This window comes from Meleagris gallopavo, chromosome 1 (genome assembly GCF_000146605.3).
Source record: "Meleagris gallopavo isolate NT-WF06-2002-E0010 breed Aviagen turkey brand Nicholas breeding stock chromosome 1, Turkey_5.1, whole genome shotgun sequence".
In the NCBI taxonomy this organism is placed as follows: domain Eukaryota; kingdom Metazoa; phylum Chordata; class Aves; order Galliformes; family Phasianidae; genus Meleagris; species Meleagris gallopavo.
This window is the reverse complement of record NC_015011.2, coordinates 63,375,354-63,396,119: the sequence shown is the minus strand read 5'-3', so window position 1 is coordinate 63,396,119 and position 20,766 is coordinate 63,375,354. Positions and strand designations below refer to the sequence as shown.

At 35.4% G+C, this 20,766-nt stretch overlaps 1 long non-coding RNA gene across 2 annotated transcripts; it reads left to right on the top strand.

Annotated features, from left to right (window-relative positions):
- Nucleotides 1-256: 256 nt before the first annotated feature.
- Nucleotides 257-20,700, top strand: LOC104911968. Of its 2 annotated transcripts, none has more exons than XR_794316.3 (4): nucleotides 257-378; nucleotides 8,880-8,946; nucleotides 18,938-18,990; nucleotides 19,737-20,700. It is a non-coding gene; the product is annotated as an uncharacterized LOC104911968 (long non-coding RNA). The 2 variants fall into 2 exon arrangements; XR_004160954.1 differs by having other exon boundaries at nucleotides 15,588-18,990.
- Nucleotides 20,701-20,766: the final 66 nt, after the last annotated feature.

Sequence of the window (20,766 nt, the reverse complement as noted above, 5' to 3'; positions counted from 1 at the left end):
GGAATAAAACTAGATGGCAAGAATAATAGTGTCTGACATGTATGCGGTACATGCCTTGCTTTCCCTACTGTCCCAAGGACCTTTGCCCTTTTCAATAGAGGAATAAGGCAGTGCTCATGAGGTCATCACAAACATGCTCACATTGATTTTTGTGGTCATTGAACTAGATCATTCCAGCAATAGCCAAAATGCCACTGCCATGGGAAAACATTTGTGGAGACCAAGTAAATAGCTCAAAATGTGAAAACAAATAAAACCTATGCACTGAGACCTCAGTTTCCACTTCCATCATACTGTCAGCATCCCCTGCATCTTGCTCTGCTCCATGAGGCTCTCTGGACATGAACAAGTACAGATTTCTGCAAATAGCTGCTTAAGGTAAGAGGTTACACACTGACTTTTTACCAGCTGCTTTCTGTTGCCTCTTCCTTAGAAATCACAGCCTTGTCCTGGGAGCCATTCAAATAAGCATTACAAGCCTGCTTCTCTGTAAATAGGCTGGGCAAGGAAATGCCTGCTAGTTAAGCTGATAAAACCAGTCTGATACATAAATAAGGGCAAACACAAAGAAATTACAAGCGTATCAAGATAAAATAAGAAAAAGAGTAAATGAGTTGCAAGTAGCAACGGACATGAAAAGCACAAAACTTCCAGTGAATACATTAGAAGCAAAAGGGAAAATGAGAAAAAAGATTGAACAAGAGGCTCTATAGAGAAAGTGGAGTTGTTAGCTTTTATCTTCATGGAAAAGGTAAATTGTGTTAGATACTTTAAAAAACGAATTTTAACAAGGTGTTTGGTATGCAGACTGGATTGGAGAGGAGAAGAGATCAGTTCAGGGAATATTTATGTAAAATCGGTACATTCAAGTTCTCATAGTCTGATTAAATTCACCCTAAGAAAAGAAGCAAAGTAATCTCTGAATAAGTAGTATCTTTGGGATGTTGCAACAGGAGAAATCTTAGAAGGCTAGCGAGAGAGACACATTTTATTTGATTTTATTTATTTATCTATGTGATTCTGTGATTCTGTGATGATGGGACTAGATGATCACAGTGGACTTTTCCAACCATAATGATTCACTGATTCTATTCTGTTTTCCCCATTGTGATCCTTCTCTTTCTTGAACTGAGGAGCCCAGAACTGGGCGCAGGAGTCCAGAGGAGGCCTCAGCAGGTCAGAGTAGAGATAGAGGATAACCTCCCTCAACATGCTGACAATGCTTTTTTCAAAGAAAACCCAGGATACCATTGACCTTCTTGGGACACAAAGGCATTCTGCTGGCTCATGGCAAATCTGTTGTCCATCAGGACACTCAGGACCTTCTCTGCAGAGCTCCTTTCCAGCATATCAGCCCCTCACTTGTACCAATGCATGTTCTTCCAACTTCCAGAAAATTCAGACATCAGAATCTAGAGTTTGATACAGTTACAGAAGGTTAAAATGGAAGGACATATGAGCTTTTGATGGAGTGTTTCAAATATTTTTGCCTAAAAAAGAACAGTTGTGTAACAGTTTTTACAGATTACAAGATTTAGGTGGCAGGAAGTGGCAAGAACCAGTAAGAATTTCTGAATGCTGCCATGTTCACATTAAAAATATTGCTCTCCTACAAAAAATGATGCTAGCACACTTCCATATCTTATAATTTTACCCCCAGAGTGAATTTTTTTGCCTCTCCTCCACCATCAATTCCATCAAATAAATAAAAATGAATCCTCACTGACTTCTTTATTTCTGACATTATGTTGTTGTTAGAAATAGGTATACTAAAGACTCCTCCAGAAATCATCTTATCTAACTTTCCCTACTAAAATAATATCATGCAGACCTTGGCCATCCCTGTTAGATCATCAACTACTGTGTTTACTAAGCCATGTCTCCCAGTGCCACATCTACACTTTTGTTGAAGAACTCTAGGGATAGTGATTCCACCACTTTCCTGGGCAGCTTCACTAGTCTTTCTGAGAATAATTTTTCCTAATATACAACGTGATTAGGAGCTTAGAGAGTCTCCCTTATCAAGAAAGTCTGAGAGATCTGAAACTGTTCAAACTGGACAAGAGAGAAGAAGAATGAGAGGGGGATCTTATCAATGCTTATAAATATCAAAGGACTGGGAGTCAGTTAGACAGGGCCAGGCTTTTTTTTCACCCCATTCAAGGGGCAATGGAACAAATGGAACAACAGATGTTCCACATGAAGATAAGGAAAAATTTCATTACTTTGAGAGTGACAGAACACTCGAACAAACTGTCAGAGAGGTTCTGCTGTTTCCTTCTCTGAAAGTATTCAAAACCTGCCTGAGCATTTTCCTGTGTAACCTACTCTAGCAGGGGTGATAGACTAGATGATCTACAGAGTATGATTCAGTAAGATTTCAGGTTCAGGAGGGCCAGGTGTTGGAGAACAAGGAAGAAGGAAATTTATGCTGTATTAGAACCCTAAAACATCAGCTACCATTTTGTCTGGTTACAAACAAAAGGTAGTAATGAACTTAAAGTAATTCAATTTATGTGATTGAATAATATTTTGTTGTCAAGTTATATATTTTGTGATAGTCTGAATGTGGACTGTCTGTCAGATTGTCTGTCTAGGAGGAAAAGAGGCTTTTACAATGGGCTAATGATTAGTTGGCAATTACACACTAGGGAAATTCTAGGCAGGAAATAGGGTACATAAGCAAGTCTGCTTTTCATACTGAAGTTTACAGCCTTGAATTAAATTTGAAGATGCAGTATATGCACACAGATTGGGTTGCTCAATCCACATGCTCTAAATAGCTTGCCGGGTGCTTAAAGATCTTATCATTTGACTATATAAATATTTGGACCTATGTTATCCATTTTAATTCTTTAAAAATATACCAATAACACATTGTTATTTGATTTTATCTTCTTTTTTCTTCTGCTTTGACTATGTTAAAAAAACAAATCTGGTCCTGATTTTCAGTGTCCATAAGCATAGCATGTTTCTCTAAAAAATATCTAAAAACTCAGAGGTATCTTCCAATGATCCTCAGCACAGCTCAGGAAATGAGAACACAAGTGTTTGGAGAGATTGGCCTTAAAAACCAGGGTAGAGGAAAGACAACCCATCTGCTGGGATTCTGAAGAGATCATGGAACAGTGACAATATGGCTTGGGGAAAAGCAGCAAATCACTTTAAATAGGCCATTTAAAATTGTTATCAACTTTTATCTCAGTGAATGGGAATAAATCACCTGTTCTGTCCTAATATGATTATGAATCACAAATTGAATAAATGCTGGCTAAAATATATGGAGTTTTCTTTCTGAATATGAAGGCATCTGAAGAAAGGAACAAGGAGTTTGAGGCAAATTCATTTTACTTCTCATTAAAGCCATCTGTTGTGTTTGCCAGTCTCAGGGAAAATATTTGTTCATAGCTCTTTCCCCAGATTTCTCACTTCCAGGACCGTATTTCTCATTTCCAAACCACTCAGATATTTCCTCAAACAGGCGATAATTCAAACAGTAATGCAAACAGTAATGCACTTAAAACATATCCAGTGTGTAAAGAAATTCTGATTGAGTTACCAAGTAATTGTTTTGTGAAATGCATTTCGAAATTCAAACATGAGTTGTAACTTGGATGTGACCAACACACTGTGTTAAAATTCTCCACGCACATGCAGTTCAACTTGTGCTTATTCCCTAAAATACCTCAGTATGCCAATAGCCCTCTCCCTAGAACTCATGGCTGTGCCATCCAGGCACATAACAGAGCTATTCTTCCTGCAGCAGGTGCTTGATCCAGGAAGCGTGTTTATCAATGCCTTGTTAGCTAAGTTGTGCCCAAACCAAAACCAGAATAAGCTGAGGCCTGTGCTTTATACAGTTGAAACATTGATGGTCCCCAGGACAAAGAAAAGGAAGTTTATTCATCGAAGTGAAAATTATCCATCAAATTAATTTCTTCAAAGTTTGTCTTAATTTCTGTTTCACTCATGAGACTTATGAAGAGGCAGTTTTAAAGTAAGGTGAATATCACATTCATTGTGGTACTGAGCTCAGCTCAACTCATTTCATTCAGGTTGTTAAATAATTATCAAACATGAAATTTTGCTTTACTATAACTGGATTTATGATATAAAGAGGCAAGGGGTTTATAAGTTGCTGTTAATTTTTCCTTTACTTTTTTTTCTTCACAAAAAGTGAGGAGCTGAAAATGTTTCAAAATAAATATTTACCTCATGTATCTTTAGATGCAAATGCATTCTATTTCTTCCAAAATCTTCATGTGAATGTCCTTTGAGTGAAGATCTTCCTTTGCTTTAGTATGGATGAGGAGCACAGAAATACACAGAAGATTACAATTTAGCATCCAAACACTTTCCGTTTTGTTCTTCGTGATGGACCGAATAGAGATTCAAATCCATTTCTGTTAAAATCAGACCTATTTCTGGATGCTTTGTTGGCACTGATTATTTCTAAATAACACTACTGATATGAGAATCAAGGGCAGATGATGAAGAAAATGTCTATGCACCTGTGGTACCTGAGATATTGGGAATGTCAGGAAAGTGAATCAGTTCTGCATTGTAATCATTTGTCTGATATTTGTATTTTTGGCAAAAAAACAGATTGCATGCAAGCACCCTGATGTGTTTTCAAATAATGAAAGATTTATTTAAATCAATTTGTCTAGTATGGATAATAATATTGTAATAAAATTTTAAAAAATGCTCAGTGCTATCATGTTATCTGAAAAGCCACGATCTTTGGATTTTTAGGCTGCTTCTTCAAATAAAATAGCTATGGAGAAGATATCTATCATAGAATGAAATGTAAAATTTTCTGGAGAATGTCAGGGTATTTCCTGCTCTCTATTCTCCTTGAGATCCTTCATTAGATGTATTAAAACAATATTAGTATTGTCTTTGTTGTCATACTGTTCCTGCTGATGGCACAGACATGATTGGCATTATTAATACTAGAAAAATGGTTGCATTCTTTCTTTAGCTACAGAAAGAGAAATTTCATTTGTAGAACTTGTGAAAGTTGTTGATACAATTTGTTTCCACATGACTTGTTCCAAGAAGCTGATATGAAACAATTTCACTTGAAACCCAAATAAAAATTCCATGTTTTACTGTTTGTTTTAATGAGCTGGAACATCTGCCTTGCTCTTCCTGTTTCTAGTTTTGAATATTTTATACTTTAATGTCCTAGGCTTTATTATTAGTTTCAGCCTGAAGAACAATGTACCACATACATGGGAAAGAAATCAGGCCAGCTGAATGGAAGGGACATAAAACATTTGATGTTACTGTTAGCAAAGGGAGAAATAATGCTAGAGGAAAGGTTACAGAGATGGTCGACAATAATTACTAGGTATGGCTTTAGAAAATGCATCCATGTTTTATGTAGTTCGGTTTGGACACTGAAGAGATCAGCAGAGCAGCTCAATTTTAAGAGCATTAGAAGAGTTGCTGCCTTTAGGGTAGTCATGTTAATGAACGAAATAAGGGCAGACTTAAAAGGGGAAAGGTAGTTTGGATATTTCTTTGCGTTTAGGATACTCTTTAGGATCCAAGGAACTGGTTACCTACTATGATTCATGCTTACCTCACTGATATGACAGACACCTCTGCAATACCAACTCAGTGAGAAAGAGGATGTGTCAGGTGGCCTCACTCCTTTATCACTGAATAGGAGAAGAGTTGACACTGGCCAAGACTCAGCCTTGGCTTCAAGAGCTCTTAGCACTAATGAACAAGCCCTAGAACTACCTGAGATGTAGAGCTGCACAGGACATAGAGCCTATGCAGTGGAAGAAATGCCAAAAGCAATCAGCCCTTCTTACACGAACTTAGTACCTGAAGACTCTAATGTTATTGTTGTTTCCACGTATGAACTTTGACTGCACCCTGATTTAGAACAGAGAAGTCCAAATTCCAGCAAATATCAGAGGAAATCACTTGACAGATGTCAAAATTCAAAATAATGCTTGAGAGACAAAATTATTTTTTACAATATTAATTATGGTCCAAAGAATTCTGCAGCTAGGCCTAAATACACCTCTTATTTGATGAAAATGGACTGCTTCTGACTGACACTAAATATTCTTAGTCTCTCCATCATTTGGTTGTTTTTGAGAGAATACTTAGTATTGTGACTCGATCATCATAGTTTTCTCACTTGGTTAGTCCATCAGAGAATGTTGTCCTCTCATTGAGTTTGGCCTAACATATGGTTTATAGAGCATTTACTGGTTACATCTATGGCTGTAAACTTGTAAATGACATGGTTGTCATTTAAGTTGGATACTGGTATAAAGAATACATTCATTAGAGCAAAGACATCTGTAAATTCTGAGACTCAAGTTCCAAACATAATAGAGAAGAAGACAGGAAGCATTTATAACACTGAAAAAAAAATAAAATTCCCTTTAATTTTACACCTTTTAGATTCCCTGAATGAAATTGAATTTACTTCAGCTGGAGTAGTTGACCAGCATCAGCCTTCAGCAAAGGTTATTTCTGTTGGGTTTACTACTGAAAAAAGCCAAGAAACTCAGACTCAAGAATCTAATAGTGAGAAGAACAATTACATTTCTGTGTTTGTGATATATAATGACTGAGCCTAATCTCTCTTCAAGCTATTTTAAGCCTTGCTCAGAATCACACAGATTTGTTTTGGTTAATCCAGCTGTACACAGCTGAAACTTGGGTTAAATTGGGAATAAAAGATCTTCTAAAATGAAACTAGTTATATCATTTTTTCACTAGTTTCAGGGCTAGACTACAGGCATTGTGTCCTGAGATAGATCTTGCTCATAGGTTTCATGGATAATTCATGGGTAGTTTTAGCTGGACATGGAATGATGAAAACTCTGATCCATTATAAAGATTTTTTTTTTCCCATGAAAATTCCTATCTCTAGTTTTGGCATAAGCAGGAAAAAATGGGCTCAGAATAATTATTGGTAGTTAAACAACTCTTCCTCACATCCCCGTAGGTGAATATAAATTACAGTCTAGACCTTTGTCCAGGGTTTATCCATACTGGACATACAGCTTCTAAATGCCATTGCAAGTATAGTCAAATGCCATGGCAAATATAAATTTTCAAATGTCTGACATGATAATAAAATTAATTTAAATATTTCATACATTTTTTGATTCAATAATTTATTTAGGATATTCATTTCAGTAATTTTAAGATACAACTCTACTAACAGAAAGTGCAAACTTCAACAGTAGTATATTGAAACAAAAAGGTACAAAGTTTAAAGAATGCATCTTTGTTTGCTTGATTTTCTTGCAATAGGAAAAAAAAGATAGCACGTCTAAATACACAGTTGTCTTTGGATATAAATATGTTCATATCTCTTTCCAGAGGTTAGAAACAATTTCATTGAGAAGTTCATGCCATGTTTAAGTTTTTGTTTTTTTTTAAGAAGAAAAGCAGACTAACTAAAATGCAGAAAATAAGAAAATCTACTGCAAAGCAGAGACACTATTTTCATAATTTTGGGAGTTTATTTTCACAGAGCCAAACTTTCACCATTATATTTCTGGATTATTTTCTGAAGTCTTTACAGGGACACTTTTTGACAGTTCCTAGTAAAGAACCAGCTACCAATTTTTCACAGCATCCTGTAAACCTCTTGTTTCTATTTTTGAAGAACATATATGAATTTTATTTTTCCCGTAGGAATTTATTTATTTATTTTTGTTGAATTTTTGTTTTGTTCTATTTTCTAATAAAGGAAAAGGGAAATCAGTAAAAAGAATGAAACAAATCTATATTCTTAGTCTGTTATGATTCTCTTTAAATTGATCTGATTTCTTGCTGTTTGTTGATCACACAAGTACATGTAAACCAGTACATGATTTCTGTGACAATCTAAGTCAACAATGATTAAGTGGAGAAGTATATTCTAATGATCTGATTATTTCAATATAATTGCTGAGCTTGTAATTTCAGTTTTAGCAATAGTACAGAAGATGAAGTTCACAATGAGATTTTGCACAAACAAATTTGTGAAATTAACATTTTATAGCCTTGACTAAAAAGAAGATTAATTTAAATGTCAGGTTCTTTTTCCAGTATTATCCTGACTTGAATAATGAGAATATTTCTCTGGAGACTCAACTGTAAACAATCCAAGTTCATAGTACAATGGAAAACCTTGTTCCTAATTTAGAGATTTAGAAGTTAATCTTATTTAAGTTAATTAGGGAAAATTTTTGAAGTGAACTTGAACAATTCATCATCTGCCTTATGAGATCATTTAGCATGAGTCTGTAGCTTAAGGTGGCAGATTTGTCAGCAAGAAATTTTATATCAACTATTGAAGAGGAAAGAGCAGAAGAGAAATGGACAAGATTCTCAGCAAAATAGACTGAAACAGTAAAACTGATGGACTTAAATACAAAAGTACTGTCAAGGTTGAATATAATCTTGTGGACAATTGGTGACTGTGAACACAAGTGACTTCCTAACCCTATGCATAGTAAGAAAATAAGAAAGAGAATCTCAGCCATGCATAAAAATTTGGAGACAATTGAAAGTGGAAGCGAGGACATGGGATAAGGACTAGAAATGCATAACTATTCAGGAAATATAGGTTGATAGTTAATTCTCTTCTGAAAACAAATGTAGATTAAGAATATAAATTCAATTTAGAAATGAAACTTAGGAATTTTATGCCGAATTCTCTGAGTGATATATCAAGCTCAGGTAAAGGGGTTTTTGGTATCACTGGCTCTTCACCGTGGGACACATGTAAAACAAAAAATACGATATTCTTGACACGCATCTTCCATGACCAGTCCCTGCAACATTCTTCTTTTTTCAAACATATTCTTATAATCTCATTTCTCTTGCTCTTCCTTTGCATTGTCTTTCAGCACTGGCAGTTCCACCAGTGAAAACATTTTGGTGTAGCTGTGTTCTCTGAGTAATGAGAAAACTCAGGTGAGTCAAAATCAGTGTGCTTCAAAGTTTGATCAATGTCATATAATTTGCAATTAGAGATTTCATGACCCTGTAAAGTATTTTGCAACATTTTATTATAGTATTATGTAAAATACATTCCATGACATTTTGCTGAGGCATACTTAGCTGATAAAATTTTAGTGTTTCACTGAAAATTATACTTTTCTGAACATAATATTGTACAGCATGAACTTGCAGATGTACTTTAGAAGACTTGGTTAAGGAAGGGAAGAAAATAAATCCAAAATTTGCAGAACTGCAGGAATATATATGACACTAAAGCCTGCTTAAGTCTGCCGTAATGGCTGAGGAAGAGAGCTATCTCTTTGCATTAATTAGTTGTCATGAAACGCACTAGTTCTGCTCCTTGAATCCTCCAAGATAAACAGCCCAGTCAGACTACACACCACCAACATACGTACTTGGAGCCTTGGAAGAAATAGCAATGAAAAAGGGTTTTAAATTCATAAGTTCCCTTAGTAACGCAAGAAAATGATGTGTACAAATCTACATGTACAAACTTTCCTCTCCACATCAATGATAACTTTCTATCTATTCTTTACATCATCCCCAGACTGTTCACACTGAAGCTTGCTAGCTATTTACCAGTAACAACTGTATATGATAAATTCATTCTTGTAATCTTGCTTTTGATTAATGAAAAATAAACTTTAAATTAAATTATATTATTAATTTAAATAATCTTTAAGTAGCATGCTGTCACTGCACCTCATTTGAGCTAGATGGTGGTGTCTGTACAGAGTGTCCAAAGTACATTTTTTGCATTGAAAACTCTTATAGTTGTAGAAAGTCATTTCAGGTCTTGGGTGTGATATATCAGCTTGTACACTTTTTGTGAGACAAAAAGTGCTGCAAAACAGTGTAGCAGATATGGAGCAGATTGCAGACCAATTGATCAGGGGTCATCATACTGTTGCCTTGTTCAGTTTTTCTTTCCACTGTGTTCAGCACTGTAGATGACCAACAAAGCAGAAGCCCTCAGGACCAGGGCATCACAAGCTGTGTTTACAGCTCACATACAACATCTATGGAGCAGTGTAATGGCTGGGAGTGATATAGAAAATGTCAGTTGGAGAAGCATAATAGACAGGAAGAGAGAAGTGAGGGGAATTTGTGAATTCATATTATTTCCAAGAATCTGAGGTTTATATGATAGGCTGACAATGCCTATCCTGTCATGCACCATGGAAAAGCTCACAGACCATCAGGCTCAAAGTTAGGTAATAGGACCTGTGGGATAATCCTCAAAAATGGTGGACACTTCACCTAAGAAGAAAGATATCATGATGCAAAACAATAACTTGGATTTTGGTGGGATATAGCTGGTTTATATAGACAATAAAATAATGAATCGATAATAATTATCCAATATCCAAATATCCAAATATCCAAACTGAATAGTGTATCTTCTATGTAGATAATACCTATCAACCTCTATTTTGCTGAAAAAATAATATTTGAGTATGTTGAAAGTCTTCTAGAATTTACTGGATTAATATGTCTGCTAAATACGATTTGGAGAACACTTAGTACGTTATGTGAAGCATGTTGCTGACCTGACAGTGACTAAGACTCCTTGCTAGTAGGTTAGTAAAATTCTGCTTGTATATTAAAATCATAGAATCACAGGATCATTTGAGTTGGAAGGGACCCTTGAGGGCCATCTGGCCCAACCACCCTGCAGTGAACAGGAATGCCGCAGGTAGATCAGGTTGCTCAGAGCCCCATTCAGCCTGACCTTGTATGTCTGCAGGCACAGAGCATTCACCACCTCTCTGGGCAGGCTCCTCCAATGCCTCACCACTCTCACTGTAAAGAACTTCTTTCTTATATCCAGTCTAAATCTCCCCTCAATATCTATTTGGTTCTCAAATGTTTAGGGCTTCATTTATACTGCTGAAATGGGCATTTAACATCTGACAATTTTGTTGGTTAATAATACAACACATAGCTGCTGGCATTTAAGTAGCCATAATATTTACTTATTACCAAGTAGAGAGCCAGAAATGTTTGTGTTTAGTTAATTATATGGAACTTCTCTCGCAATTTAAAAACACTGATCTCCCTCTAGAAAGGTTCTAGAATATTTCCTAGTTTATAGCCCATTTGTGAGTTGTTTTGCCAGGTTGTTGTGATATTGTTGTGATATTCACTGTCTTATAATTTCAAGAGCAATATTACGTATGTGAAAAAAATTATTAAAATTTTTAAATTTACCATAATGTCTTAAACTAGATTCCAGTAATGATCACCTCCTTCAGTCCAAGACCGAATATTTTCTGTGTTCTCTGGAAAAACCTGATAAGCCCAATGAAGACAAAAATAACTGTTAAAATGGTAGATTAACCTTTGTGTTGTCTGTTGCCTTTTAACTACAATGCTACGAAAGATCCTTCAACAAGGTATTACAGCAGCCAAACCATAAGACAAGTAAAACTCCATGAGCTGCTGTAAACTGGTTGTATTTTTTTTCTCTCAGGCTGCATTTCTCTCAGTTATACTTTACCATATTCTGGTTTCAGAGTGTTATGAGAATGTGCCTCCATTCTTGTGGTAATTCTTCAGTGAAACAGGAACATCTGCTGCTTCTGCCTCTGTTAGTTACCCTGGTGGGCCATGGATCTCAATAGATGTTTAATTGGCACTAAGAGAGGCAGATCTGCCCTCCATGGTAAAATACATGCAGTATTCCTATCTTGTGTCAAAATTTCTGCCTGGACAGGGACGTCTGGTCCTTCTATATCACACCCTTTGGACTGATATTGACTGTTGAATAATAATATCAGGTAACAAAGTGGGAGGTTCTGATCTGACATATAAATATATTTAGGGTCGCCTTCACAATGAAAACTGGGGTATGTATATAATTTGTCATGGCCACGTGTCAATTACTCATAGTGTTACCATCCCACCCCCTTCTAATGATCTACCTCAGGGTCCGAAAGGTCCACACCATTTTGGGCCCAATTGCACTTCCAAAGGCCATCTTCCCTTGTGGGTTCCATGTTCTAAATTCTCAGGGGTGGAGAGCAGAAGATTATTTATTGTTCCAACTTGGAATTTCAATCTTATATCACTTCCCTTAATTTAGATTCTAAGCAGGGAGGCCCAATATATTTGTAACATATGCTGGACACTGAGTCTATCATCTCTGGGTCTTTCACTCAGGTCTTTCAGAATTTTGTGTAGTCTTTTAATCCATCCCTGCAAGGACTGGGAGTCAGTCTTCAGAGTGGCCTTTAGAAAGCCATTATACTGCCCTATCAGGCTCTCTCCTGTCAGATTATATGGCAGATGGAACTGCCAATTGATGTTGTTTTCCTCAGCACACTCTTCTACCACTGTTCCTGTGAAATGTGCACCCTGGTCAGTTTTGATGACTTGAAGAGTCCATGTGCTGCCATTAATTTAGTTAATGTCTAAACGGTGGAGATTTGATTTGCTTTGGTACCAGATAAGCCTCCATTAATTCACTTCCTGTGTTGATACATGTCAAGGCACACCTGAACCCTTCAGATCAAGAGAGGGGGCTTATGTAATCGATCTGCCACCTCAGCAAGAGATGGCTAGATGTGCTGTTATTTTTGGCAAAGGTCTTGGTCACATCCTAGTGTGCATTTGAAATCTTGATATGCCTGGTTGATATCTGACATTAAAATGGGCAGCCCTCATACTCTTACTGCTGCTTACATTCTTTTCAGTCTAGCATATTGCAACTTCTTATGTAGCCGTTGGGCAATGTTATCTGTTGGAAAATCTTCCAGCCACCTTATACGAACTAGTGACTGCATGGGCTGATGGCCAGATACATGGCAGGCATATGCTGTTCTATGCATGAATTTGTTCCAGATATCCGACCACATATCTCTGTTCCATATTGGTCAGGCATGGATAGTCCAATGCAAAAAGGCCCACTATGCAATCCAAAGCATAAGTAAATGGTAGACCACACAGATATCCATGCAGATATACAATACACCATCACTTGATTTCTGGGTTATAAGGATCCACACTGCTCTTTGTTCATCCCACTAGCTGCTCTGTCCATCTCCTTTGAATTAGATTGTCTCAGCTGAGGGATGATACACCATTGCTCACCATTTAGTAGGATTTCCTTTGCTAGACATATGCTGTACTAGGTATATTCTGGGATAGGGTATTTCTATCCTGTACAGAACTCCTCTCCAGTGGAGTGACAGCGGTCTCTTTAGAGACATCACTATTGTACATCATTGTGCCTAGTATCTTTGGTAGCTCTTCTTTTAATGGCAACGAAGACAAATGACTTCACTGTCCCAGATAGGTGACCCAACATACCATTTATCCACCTATCTACCTATCTATCTATCTATCTATCTATCTATCTATCTATCTATCTATCTATCTATCATCTATCTATTCATCTACCTATCCATCTTTCCATTTATCTATTTATAAAGTAGCAACTTTCTTCTAAAATATTTGCTGCTCAGTTGCCTAGAAATTCAGAGACTGTAAAAATGTGAGCCTTTGATTATTATGAAGATATAGATGAGATTCAGAAGTCAAGCTGCGCTTGAGGAGAATGATGTTAATTTTTTTATGTGAGGTCTGCCTGCACCTTAGCATGTAAGCTAAACATTTGTGTGATCCACTATTAATTTTATAGATACATTCTTTCTAAAAGTGATAAAATAATCAGTGATGAGGCATAAGTTAAGATAAGCATGCACTTACATGGACAACTTGTCATTACCAAATGTTGAAACTATAACCTGCAGTCTCATTGATATTACCATAAGCACAGAATGTAGAACTATTTTAATTTCTTTTCCTCATACCATTGACTACTGATGCTGGACTTATGAAGTTATTTGGAATGTCTGTAATTTCAAACTGCATGAACAGTAGTTTTGTTTTATTCTAGAAGTTTGTGATACTCTATATTGGTCAAAAAATAGAAAGGAGAGTAAAACTAGTTGCTTTTGCCCTGTGTTGCATTCCAATTTATCTCTTTAATGTTTGCAACTGTCACAAAAATATCACGAAAATATGCTTGCTGATGTCTTGAAATCACTTTGAAATTTCAGGATGGTTCAACTGCAGCATTCAACATTTATCATGGCACGAAGAGATGCCAGACAGTTGAATGAAAAACACTATCCTCATCAGCCAAAAGAATGGACTTTGCTGTGCCCTCTGATACTCTTCCATTAAAGTGATTCATCTTTGGCTAGTCTTACTCTAGGGGAATATTAAAAACATACTTTATGTCTGCAAGGACTGACAGCTTTGTATGCAGAAGATATATATATTTGTAAAAATCTGAAGTCACCTTCACTGTAACATTTATGATTCTGATAAATGAATGCAAGTTAATTTCAAAATATATGACGATTGACAGCAAAATGCAAATGATTTGTTGATAAGGGGCATGCCTCATTTGACAAATATTTACTGAAAAAAAATTCAAATGAACATTCTAAACTGGCTTTATCTATTTACTAAATAAATTAGATGATCTAATTGAATATCTATTTATTGAATAAAATATGTCATGAATGACTCCTCTAGAGTTTGCATCTTTATGGATATTGTGTACATAGAGAAAGGCTATTTTATTATTATTTTTTTATTTGGAAATCTACAAAATACAAAGAGAAACAAAAAAATTTCAGATTTACTGTTTTCACAAAAATATGTAACACAGACTCTTTAAGCATCAATTTTATTTATATAGTTTCTCTGTAAATGAGATGTTACTCTGTATAAAAAATGTAGTCAAGAGAAGCTAATAAAAACAATCTCATTGCAGAAACTGTGGAAAAAAAAAAAACAACAAACCTCACAAGCTGAAAATATGTTCCTTTGCTAAAGGAAATAGCAAATTTTGATTGCTAGATTTGAAAAATTGTCTTCAGATTGCTAAGAAAAAATGACCATGCAGCAGATTAGCTGAACTCTTTAAGAGTGCTTCTTCAATATTTTCCTCCTTTTCATTTTTGTCTTGAACTTAAGCTTTTCCTTTTTTTCCCTCTTTCTCAACTTTGCGTTGTACATCCACAATAAAAACATGTAATAGGAAAAATTTCTGCACATACAGTTTTTTCTAGAGTTTTAACATGCTAGGGTGGAAGTGAGGAAAATAGAAAGTAACTCACAGCAAAGGGACAAGAGGGCTGCAGTATCCTCAGTGCTGTAGAAGTGACTTCAGGTTTCCTGTGTTTGCAGAGAGCTTGCCAGGACTATATTCTCTCTCTGTCAGAATCAAGTAAGAATAAGTCAGTGAGCTTAGCTGTATCAATTGGTCTGTGATCTGTGTGTGGCCACACTCATGATAACAATCTTGAATCCCACTTATTAAAGACTGTCCTCAAGAAGAAACAGCAGTTTGTTAGAAGTCCATTTGCATTTCTGTGAGAAAATTTTCAGGAGCATCCTATGTAAAAACCTGGTGTCATTTTGACACAGTGTATGTTCATTTAAGGATTGAGTTGAAGAGTATGTCAAATAAGCAGCTTAAATACACTTGTACAAATATTTAAGAAGACTAAATTCATTATATACAACTTTATATAACTCAAGTTTTTTTTTTTTTTTTTCTGATTATAATATGGCAGATTCATATGGGATACATTCATATGGGACACATTGGTCTGAATGTAAATATTCACCCTGTTTGATGAAGGAGTCTTAGATGAACTGGAATGTAAGTTTACATTATGGGCCTCCAATGCTGTGCTTGCGTAGTCTGTAATCGAAAGGTTTCAGGTGAGCCATGCAGTTGCATTAAGCCAGCTTTGAGGCACTGTCTGTTAGAAGTGAATAGTTACCTGAGATTGCTGAGTATCATTCAAAATTTAAAACCTATCTAATGTGTAAGATTTCTCTCAAGCAATTTTATAACCTCATCTACTAAAGAAACAGCAAAAGACACACTAAAATCAATACAACGCTACAGCCGGGTAATATCACCCATATATTTGATTTGTTTAACTTCAAAATAAGGAACTTTTTAAACAGCTGAACATGTCTTGGCATGCTGCCTTATTACATATCACTAGCAGTTTAGAATTTACTAGCAAGATGTTAAGCCTTCCTATTGCTTTTGCCTCATTTCAGAATTTAAGATCAGGCTGATTATGCCAAGGGCTGAGAGAGCTGTTTACCTGCTTTAATTCTGGTGCGCTCACTAAGTCTAGCCATTAAAATGCAGCCTGAGTATCACTATTTTGCAGAACTAAGCATCACCTAAGTAGCTTTTTCTAGCAAGTATCTGCTGTTGGCCATGCACAAAACAAGTTTTAGGAAGGAGTTACATATCTGAATTCCTTTTGCTAAAGGCCATTAAATCATTACAAACAATATCTTCAAGAATTTGGACTAGTGCAGAGTCCATTTGTATTCGGATTTTGGAGCCCATGTGCAGCTTTTTCTGTACCCTGAAACCTCCAAATGGATCCAGTCTTCCCTGGAGATGTATCCAGTTTTTCTAGAAAGGATTCCAAAGGAAAGATGAGACCCTCTCACGTGGGCTAAGACAAAGCCATACTATCAGGGAAAAATGCTTTGTTACATACAAGGTATTTCTTCATCTTAAGGTAATTTCTAACAGATTTTTTATATGCATCAGGACATCTCAAAGACCATTTAGAGATTGTTTTATATTTGCCTTACATTAGTGAAAGTCCATCTTCCTATCAGAAATGGCACACTGAGCAGCTCTGAAACCCCTGGTATAATTTTTGTTCAGACTATTTCCTTTCCTATTTTAAAGTGACATAAAGAATCCCTTTACAGTCAATACTTGAGCAAAAACTTTAAAACCAATCTTCAGACTGATCGCCAGACATCATCGAAGTAATAATACCGGATTTTTTTACAGGAGAATTTGGCATGATGGATGTACCCGAAATAAGAAATTAGATATCATATAATGGGTACTAATGCTGAAGGGAAAATCAGATAGAATATGACTAGTGCTATTTAAAAAACAGATGGAACACTTCCATCTTTGACAAGAGTAAAGGAAAAAAAAAAAAATTTGAAAAAAATATTAGCCATCTTAGGCAGAGAATACCTCACCTTCCAAAATTTTATGCTTTCAGTTTATTTCAGTCTGTTGCGACCCAAAGGAATAAAACAGTAAGGAAAACTCATCAATTTGACATTCAGTACTTACAATAAAAAGCAGAAGTCCAATTCTCCTTCTGTTTAAAAATGCAGAAACAATTCTGGTGAAAATGCTTGCACTTATCTTCAGTGTGAAAACATAAAAGAATCTGGCATGAGTTAAATAATTGCAGCGTATCTAAATACATCTAGACTTAAAATTTTCAAAGTTCCACTTTAATTTTTGTTACAGTTGGAGCCATTTACATCCAAAAAGTTTTTCTCCCTTCTTTTGCTAGATAAATGACATTTTAGAAAATGTGGACATACACATGAAACTGTACAGATATGATTTTAAAATACTTTCTCCTAGAAACAGTTTGATGCATCCATTAGATTTTGCTGAGAGTATAACCCACTGCCTAATACTTTCCAAATTCTTTTCTGTGTATGTAACTTTATTTACCTACAGAGTAACTTTCTATTTTTCTTCTGCCTCTTTCATCTGTCTCTTTCATCTGCCTACAAGCATCACATATGTTTCAACTCTCTCTTAGCCTTTATAATACTTTCACTTTGTTTAACTCGGTTTTCTTTCTATTTTTTATTTGATTTTATTATTGGATTATTTCTACCTTTCTCCATTAGTTGCTCTGTTGCAGTCCCACATGTTAAAATGATTTTTTCAGGCAAAGTAGAATAAAGTTAATGATGGACATTATATGGGCAATGTTTTCACTCAAAAAAGTTTTGCTTTTAGAGAACTGAAAAAAGGATGGGAAAGAGTGGTTAAAGAGTTGTGCATTAGAAACTTACAACACAGCAAGTCAAAGTTAATGCTGGGAGCATTTCATAATTACAGGCTTAATACAGTGATGTTCCTGTGGGACTAATGTGTTTCCAACATTTTCATATGAAGGGAGTCATGTTTCTTTCCATTATTGGAACATCTCTTAATTACTCTATTTTTGCTTTATCACCTGCAGGAAAAAGTCACAACAGAGAGTTGGAAACACTAAGAAGAACTCAAGATTAAAAAAAAAAACCAACCAATAAACAATGCTAAAATCACCCCTGAATTGAACTGCCAAAGGACAAAACAGGTCCCTTTAGCTCAGTGCATAGGAAGTGATAGTGCTGGAAAGATGTAGCAAAGCTTGCAGGTAGCTGCTGGACATGCATTAGGTTGTAACAGCCAGAGAGAAAGGTACTACTCCAAAGAAAATCTGTTATAGTAAAACAGTGACAGAACAAAGTCAAGATCGCATTTTTGTTAGACTTTTTTCCTCCTATTTATTTGAAGCTGTTTATCTGGAGATAAGATAAAGAAGCAGTGTCAAAGAAAAGGAGTCCAGTATTTTAACAGAGTGAAAAGGAATGTCTCTTAAAAAGCTGAAATTAGATATTAAGGAAAAAGTACACTAGATAATCAGTGCAACCGGTAAGGACTAGAGATTGCTATATAAATTGGGGCATCATGCTAGCAGAGGGGAGTCTTTCTCTGATCACATAAATTAAAGGTGTGCCTGTACCAGTGTAATAATTACATAAAGCATCTCTTCAGATACAGCACTGAAAGCTCTTTTGGATACTCCAGGCTTAAAAGCAGAACACTAATGCATGATTTTTATTGCCAGCTGCCATGGACCAGAACAAGAACAAAAATGCCAGTCCTAAGCTCAGACATTAAATACAAGGAGTCTGTATCCCTTCTAAAGAGGTAGTTAGGAATTAGTGAATTCTGATAATTAGACTTGCATTAATATATTATAACAACATTCCTTTATCAAAAAAAGAAATAACATTTTGTCTGTTGGGATTAAGCCAGAAGCTCATAACAGCATATTTAATTCTGCAGTAATTCCTGGATATGTGGATCATGAATGTCTCCTTTGGCTAAGTATTAAGATGGTAAGAGAGTCCTACTTACTGGTTCTATAACTTAAATAGATGTGTGTGTGAGACTACTATCCTTCTTCAGCAAATGAGACAAACTGATCATCTGGCCAGCCCACAGTTAACAGGTATTCTGTGTCAGAGCTTCACCACATGATTGCTTTTCTTCTCTGAGTCTCAAGAGAATTAATTTGTAAAGATTTGTTGAGATTTTGAACTGGAATATCATTATTATATCTTAGTACTTATACATCATGAGCCTTCAGTGATGGATGAGGTCTGAGAAAAAGACCAAAATCTATTAAGACAATAGAATTGTGGATAACAATATAGTTGCAACATTGTTTGTCCAAGTGAATATTGTGACATTATAATATTATAATTATTATTATAATCATTGTTATAACTATATTTAATGTATTATTATTATTATTATTATTAAATATTATAATATTATAGTTGTCCAACGACATTGTGAAGACTGAAATCCTAAAAAAATTCACAGAGGATTGTATTAATGATGGAAAGCACAGTAATGGAAATTATATTCTCTATCTTTTCCTGGCACAAACTACTGACTGATCTATGTTTCCATATGTCCAGCTAAGTTTTTGCTATTTTATAGCTTTTCCAGGATTTTACACATCAACTAATGTTTCATGACTTGTTTTTCTGTTTTTTTTTTCCTTTTCATAAATCAGAATACATCTGTACTTCATGCATAAGAGCGCAATTCTGCATATTATCTTTTATCCTTGCAGATATTCAAAGCCAATACAAATGTTTCCAGCTTGTTCAACTGACTCCTGCATCTACAACTAGACACTTGGCAGTAGCTGTTTTGTGACAAGAAGGCTTTCTGCAGTATGTTACCCAATTGTATACTGATATTGTACATCTTCAGTCACTGATCAGTTTTCTGTTTTATTTGTGATTACTGCTCTAATTCTACATTGTTCAATCTCAGCGAACTTTTTCCAGTTATCTAAGACATTTGATGATGTACGGACCACCATAATGCATGAAAATTTCAGTAGCCTCACTGTTCTCATTCAGAATTTACCAAATATCTGAATGCAAAGGCCTGCCTGCAGTGTGTTTGCACATGATTCTATGATAAAGTGTTATTGAGATAGCAAAAATGAGCAGCACTTGTTACAGCCCTTGAGATGCAGTGGGGGAAAAATGAGATTTGGATTCAAAGTGGTGTAAATATATAATTGTGCAAAAATAAAGCCTAACCAAAGTGATACTACATAGTCTAAGTTAAAAAATATTATGAATGTAGCTCAGTTGGCTCAACTGAGGATCATAACTCAGTGGATATACTTTATGGCCTTGGACAATTCAGCCACTCCATGATCTATTTTTCAACTTTTACGTAAAGGAAAATACAATTGCATTTCATTTTTGTGCATATATTTGAAGGAAGAATTCTGCATAGATTAAAGATTAATTAAAATAAATGGACTAAGACTCTACATAGTTTTTATGAAATGCACATTGTGTAATGAACTATTGAACAGTAATTGAGAAAGAGGAGTAAAAGGAAAAAACATAGAAAATCCAGCCTTCAATTAGAATTCAAATAATGTCATTGAAGTTCCTCTTCAGACCTACTCTTAGGTACTTTACATTTCTGCTCGGTAACAAAAGTTTAATTCAGACTTGGCTCAGTCCAGAAAAATTTTCATAATATATTAATCATTACATGGAGCAAGGTAAATAAACTACCCTTTTATATATATATATATATATATATATAATATATATATATATAATAATATATAT